The sequence below is a fragment of the Patagioenas fasciata genome, chromosome 11 (assembly GCF_037038585.1).
Source record: "Patagioenas fasciata isolate bPatFas1 chromosome 11, bPatFas1.hap1, whole genome shotgun sequence".
NCBI lineage: Eukaryota > Metazoa > Chordata > Aves > Columbiformes > Columbidae > Patagioenas > Patagioenas fasciata.
This window is the reverse complement of record NC_092530.1, coordinates 4,654,758-4,661,986: the sequence shown is the minus strand read 5'-3', so window position 1 is coordinate 4,661,986 and position 7,229 is coordinate 4,654,758.

Here is a 7,229-nt window from a genome sequence, read left to right as displayed (position 1 = left end):
TGTGCAAGGAGGAAAGACAGTGACGAGTTAGAGGAGACTTCTCTCTGGAAATTAAATGTGCTGTTTCTCATGGAAAACCCCCTCCCTGATGAAGAGATGTTTCCCCTCATTCTCTCTTTCTACCAGCTGAGAAAAACAGTTCATCACAGTTTAAAATGCAGCTTGGACATCTCGTTTCCATGGACACACCTGTGAGGCAAGATCCACTGAACTGGTGTCAGAACAAAAACTGAACCACACTCCCAGCCCAACCCCAGAGAGCAAGAGCTCCAGGGACAGGTGGAGAAACAGGGAAGGACACTGCAGTGCTACCAGAAAATAAAGCAAGGACAGGAAGGCAGACGGGCATGCCGTGGAACCTTCTCGTTGCCCAGCTGTACTGCTGACACTCACATAATGACACTGTAGGGCAAGTACTTTTAGCACCTGTCTTGTGTTCCATGTTCCATGAATCCTTCCCCTGGAGGTCCAGCTGCTGAAGTGGAGATTCAGGACCTGGACCCCATGGCTTTGGGGCAGAGGCTCCGCTGGGGAGGAGAGGAGACCAGGGGTTGCACTGGGAAATGTGTCTGCACTGCAGGGGGTTCCTGAATCCCCTTCCCAGCATTTCTGGTCCATCTCCCTCTCCCTGCCCATGTCTATGTGGCCTGTAGTTGTGTCTCTGTCCCTGGGTCTGCTCCCTGTCAGTGTCACAGACCCCGTCCCACCCGCTGTGTGCTCAGCTCTGTCCTGCTCACACCTCCTGGCACTGCCCAGGGGCAGCTCTGTGTGTGCAGGGGCTCCGGAGAAGCTCAGACAAGTCCTAACGAGAACTGGGGTCTCAGTGTCTTCTCCAAACCAGAGACATAAATCCCCATCTCTCACTGCACACCCAGACAACCAAGAGTGGAAAACTGAAAGCACAGACTCCTTCCCTTGCAGCTGTTCCTGTCTTGATGTCGTTGTTCAGAAGGATCCTCTGCAATGTCTGTGAGGTTGATCAGGAGCTCTGAGCAGCCCTGACCCACACAGCACCCTTCGACCCCACAAGTTCCCTGCCTGCCCTGCTGGGCGTCGCTCCTTCCACCCACAGCTGCTGCCATGGGATCTCCCCGGGCAGGCTGAGCACTGACCCTGGCAGGTGGCAGAGTCCCTGTCCCGGCACAGCCCTGGGGTGCAGGGACCCTGCTCTGCAGGACAGCCCTGGGCACCCCTGGGTGCACAACTTGCTTCTCAGATTTTCGAAGTTGCTGAAAAAGATCCCCGTCCTTACAGATCCCACCAGCTGTGCCTGTGCCAGTTTGAGGAGATGCCTCCAGGAGCTACAGCTGCATTGCCCTGCACCCAGAGACTTACCATGGCAAGGGCTGCAAAGGTTTCTCCTCCAGTGAGCTCTCAGTCATCCTCCCAGTCCTGACCACCTTTAATCTCTCTCTGCCTTGCTCGTCTCCCTGAGATCCCCAGGCAGAGCCCTCAGCCCTGCTGCGCTGTGCAGAGGAGCTGCTCCTGGGCAGAGCTGTCTCTCTGCAGCGCTGCCGCTTGCCAGGAGCTCCCTCTGTCCCAGGAGCCCAGCCCAGCTCAGCAGCACAGGAGCAGCCCAAGGGGCTTTAATGACCCCTCTGGTGGCGTTGGTGCTGAGTCCATGGACCTCAGACCCTGGAGGAAGATGAAGAAACTTCTCAAGAAGTCAAAGTCAGATTCAAACTGCAAAGTTTCTTGTAATGTTAATGAGTCCCACTGAGGGAACCTACTGAGAAACAATATCCAGGATCTGGGTAGAGCAGAAAATTGGAGGCAGTGATGACAGGTCAGCAAAAGCAAAGTAAAGGTCTCTTTGATACTGATTAAACCTGGATGTGTTTCTTTAACCAAAGAGCCAAGACCTGACCCCAACCCTGGGCTCTTCCTGGGACAGTGTGATGTGGGGCTGTGCAAGGCCAAGGGCAGGACTATGGTCCTACACCTCCTAGGTTCCTGGCTGGGGACAAGGAGGCCATGAGGCCCCTGTGCTGGAAGGACAAGGTGTCTCCTCACAGGCATCAGAGGTGGACACAACAACCATCGCTAAGGGGAGAAGGAGCTCATGTCTGGTGGGGTTTTTGGCGTCTACATCCCTTGATCATCTCCACGACAGCCTGTCCTGTGCTGTGGCATCCCCTGCACCTCTTTCCCTGCAGGCTGGAGACATCCCCCCTGCTGCCCCACCTTGCTCTTGTCTGAGCATCTTCCTTCCTTTGCTGAGATCTCTGCATCCTCCCCAGCTCCTCCTTGAAGCACAAAGCCTTGGCCTGATGCAGACTCGCTCTGCTGCCTTACTGCATCACAGCACTGCCCTTCCAGTCACATTCCTTTCTGCTCATCTCCAGCCTGGACCTCCCCAGCTGCTCTTTGTGCCATTATTTCTTTCTCATACCATTTTTCACTAGTTAGAAAACCTCCACCATCTCTGAAACCACCCTTCAAGCACTCTCAGGCTACTCCTGCACTGCTGCAGCCTCCCCAGCGCTGCTGGGCCAAAGCAGCCCAGGTCCCTCAGCATCCCACACCATGTGCACAAGGTGCTGAACCTGCCTTGGCAGAGCCCTGCACTCTCCAGTTCCTCCCTGCTTCTCCAAACTGGGAAGCCACACACTGGCACAGCCCCGTGTGTGTGGGGTCACACCAGTGCTGAACCGAATAGGATGAGAACTCCAGGTGTCTGGGTCCCCACACTCCTCCTCATGCAGCCCCGTGTGCAGCTGCCTTGTTCCTGGTGAACGTGCACCACGGGCTGGTGTGGGGACCTTGGAGTGCCCAGGCCCTTCTCCCCGGTGTTACTGCTCAGTGTGTCAGGTCCTGCTGTGTCCTGATGGATGGGGTTATTGTCCCACCCTGATACAGCACTGGTCACTTTATCTTGTCAATATTCAGAGTTATCTGATGGGTACATACCAGATGCGTGGAGGTCTGCCTGGGGACAGACAATGTCAGCTGAAGGTTGAGGAGTCAGCATGAGAGGGCAGAACAACATGGGCAGTGTTGTGGTGACTGGACATCAGCTGGAGGATCTCTGATGAGGAAGAGGAATTAGATGAGGCCTCCTTCAGACAAATGAAAGAAGCCTCATGTTTGCAGGCCGTTTCCTTGTGGCAGACCTGAGATATCCCAATATCTGCAAGGTAGCAGCCATCCAGGAGGGGTTGGAGCTCATTGACAACATCTTCCTGACACGGGTGACTGAGGAGTCAGTGGGGTGAGGTGCCCTGTGGGACTTCACACTTACAAACCAGAAAGAGTTGGTCAGGATGGAACAGTCAGGGATGGGAAAGTGGAGCTGAGGCTCCTGGGAGATGATCACAAGGCAAAGAGCACAGCTGTTGTGCAGCATTTTTTACCCTTTCTCAAATACAATATCACAAAGGTGCTGCCAGCACCACTGAGTGGCTCTAATTTGGCAAGGAGTGGGTCCAGCTGAAATCGACTCTGTCTGACATTGCTCAAACTCCTGTTGTCCTCTTAGAGAGGTGACAACTGTAGCACAGCCACACTCACCCCCTGTTCCAAGACTATGTAAATCCAGTACAGGGTGGCAATGTGTCAGATGTTACAAACTACTTGATCATGGAGAAGAAATGGAAAAGATCTTCTGTCAGTAACCTGACAAAGTCTTCTGTCAGTGAGCAGGTTCCTGTGGGGAACTGTAATTGCCCTGACTTTCACTGGCCAGGCAAAGCAGTGGGTGACAACAGTCCAGGATGCTGAGTTATCTTATTGACATGGCTGCCTGGCCAACAAGGGTGATGCTCACCTGGTTCTGAAACTGGGAAACAAGAAAGAGCTGGTGAGGGATGTGAACATCAGTGTCCAGCTTGGTTGTTGTGACCAGGACACAGTGGGGTCCCAGGCACCAGAGAGGAGGGAAGAAGGCCAGCAGCAGAGCACAGGCTGGTGGAATCCAGAGAAGTCTTGTACATAACTGGAGAACACCCAGGAGTGGATGGGGCTCAAGTCAAGTGTTACTTGAGAAACTCAGACAAAATTATAGAACAGGAGATGGGTCATTTGACCAGGTCCCTGAACACAAGTATCACTGTGCACAGCACCTGCGATTCCCAGGAACACCCACCTCTCGGTCCAGAGGAGTGTGACTCCTCTTGAGGTGTCCTGGCCTGTCTCCTCACCCACGTGGTGATTTAGGTACCCGCTTTTCCGATATATTCAGTCTTTATCAGGAGACACTCCGGATCAATATGAACAGGAGACTGCTGATGCCACCCGTTCTGGGAAGGGAGGGAAGGGTGAGCAGGGAATGAAATAGAGGAAATACTGCTTTGTTGCTGTTTATTATGGAAATGCTCACTGTTTGGCTGTTTCTGATATCCCCCTAATCATCCACACCAGACTTGAAGCCTTTAGGAAAGTGATCACAGAGCCTTGGCTTGTAAGAGCATTTTAGATGTTAGTGAGCCCTCTGCTGCCGTGATCCCGAACTGCAGGCGCTGAAGGAATGAAGAAACCTCTGATGAAGTGAAAGGCAGAAGCAAAACCCAAGTTCTGCGGGTGTGTGGGACCCCACGAAGGGCCATCACTGACACAGCTGTGAAGGAAACAACCAGTCCAGGTCCCTGTCCCTGGAGGCTGGTGAAGCAAAAGCCTTGAGACACTGGTTACGGGTGGGGAAGTTGATGTGGAAGTGGCTCTGATGCCATGTCAGCCCTTCATGTCTATTTACCATCAGGATGGCTGAGCCCTGACCCCAGAACCAGACCAAGGAGACCCTTTCTGTCTTATGTTTCTCAGGCTCTGACAGTGCTCACTGTGAGTGTTTTGTGTTTTGGGGGTGTGTTTGGTGCCAAGTGCTGTTGCTTTAACCACAAGGCTCTGGTTTTCTGACGATTTGGCAATGACTGTGAGATACTCAAAACCCATTGAGCTTCTTTCAGAGACCTGGCAATGGTCACCAATCACCTGAGCTGTCCCAGTCCCAAACTTGCTCGAATCCTCAATTTGGGTCCATGCTCCAGCACTGAAATGCACACGTTCCTTCTGTTGCTGCCCTAAAATCAAAAAGAAAAATCAGTCTATTCCACATTAGTATGACCAGCCCATGCTCTTCAGGTCTTCTTCTTTAACACACTTACTGCTACGCATGGACCTCTCTCTTCCTGCACTCCCATGTGTCTCACAAACCTTTCACTCTTGTCGTTCAGTAATGGGCCAACACTCCAGGAGGCTCCATCCAAGTGTGGGCAGTGTAAGAGAGGAGCAGAGCAGGATCAGTTCATGGGCCATGACTGAGCACAGCCACCCCAGCAGCAGCCATTTCCCATCTCCCAGGCACAACCATGCCCACAGTATGCAAATGGCACTGCCATATATGATTAGTCCGAGGGAAACCTACCTCCAAAAATATGCTTCCTATTCCCCTTCCACCCACAGACATCAGCCACATTCCACTTGTGTCTCAGACATGGTTGTAAGGATTTGCTGAAGTCATCAGCCATCACCCTTTTCTACCCCATGTTCCCTGATGTCCCCTCTCTCCCACACCACACATGGCCAGTCACTGCTGCTCAGGTCCTCTCGCTCTTCAGAAGAGGTCTTGAACTTCTTGGCTCTTCCTGATGCTTGTTATAGTCTTTCTCCCTCCAGATCTCACAGTGAGATTACTTGTTCATGACAGGGCCTTTGTAACCATCTTTTATGAAATTGTTGTCTTTTTGTGATCATCTGTGCAGGTGTTATCACCGAAAAGCACCAAATATATCAACTCTGATACAGAGTGAAATGCAATAAAACCTTGTTGAGTCACCCAAATAGCTGTGCCTTCCAGCAAGGAGTTTCTCCTGAGAAAGGGTTCCAACCTCTGCTACTCTCTGCAGAGGCACATGAGCAGTGTCCATGCACCTGGGGACACAAAGGGTGACTTTTGCAAGATCACCCTTTATCTGGATCATTTAGATATGTACCTGTGGATGGGGTATCAAGCCTTATAGTGCAGGAGAGACTGGAGTTCTGAGCTTCCTTCATCTGCCCTGTGTGACAGTCTGTAAAATACACTACCCCAGTCAAAAAGTTTGTTTTGATTCTCTTCACAGCTCTAAGCACCACATGGGTCAGGAGACAAGCCAGGATTCCCAATGAGGACTCACATGCTCTGCTCATCAAGTTTAGGTGTTCCCAGGTGTGGGAACGGTAGGATGTGCAGTTCCAGCCAAAGGATCTTGAACAGATTATACAAAAGTATGTGTTGTTTTTTTTTTTTTTTTATGAGTGTAAGAAGTGATAGCCCAGGACAGTGAGAATAACATCTCGGGTTGGAAAACCACCCCATATGTACGATGTGTGAATGTTGGCCCTGGGCACGTGGATGAGTGGGTCGGAATGTCGCCCACAAGATATGCATGGGAACGTGACTGAAAAGACTCACAGCATGAGAGTGGTGTGTTTACAATAACATTTATTGAAAAAACTGTTCAGCCTCTTGGCCGAGCCCTGTATCTGTAAACACATAAGTTGAGAACTGTTAATAAAAGAGAGTTCACCTCTGCCTGGCTCTGCTCTCACTGCTAACAAGAACCCTGTGCCTGTGTGTCTCTGTCTGTGTCTGTAAGAATCGTTCTCATTGCAGCACCCTGGAATCTCAGCAGACATGTCACACTGATCCGTGGGTTCAAGGAGCTGGTCAAATGCTTTGTCACCATTTCTGTAACGGTGGCTTTGCTGCCAGGCTGATGTGCAGACTCTGAACATGGAGACTGACACCTCTTGAACAACCTGCTCTGAAAGGATGAAGAAGGGGGCTGTTCTTTCTGGAAGGGTATTAAGACAGCAAAAAAGAACCTGGGTTGGGGCAAATGAAAAGGGGTGCAAAAGATGTGGTCTGGACTGATTGGGGGCACTTGCAAAGCAGCCCTGCACCTCATGTGAATTATTCCTATGGTCAGGGAGAACCTGAGAGCTTTGTCTAAATTGAAAACATGAAGGGGATGAAAGGACAGTGTCATTCAGGCTGGTTGGGATCTTGAGAGGTGTCTTGACCAACCTCCTGCTCAAAGCAGGGTCAGACCAGATTACTCAGGGCTTTATCCAAACACATCTTGGTCACTTTCAGTAACCAATGTCTACTGCCACCATGTCTCACTCATCTTGTCTCACTGTCCTGCTCAAGGCCAGGTGAACCAGGGGAGGTTGTTCAAGGCCTCAACCCACCTTCGCATCCAATCCCTTTCCCAGGGACAGAGGCAGGCTGACCCACTTGCAATTCTCCC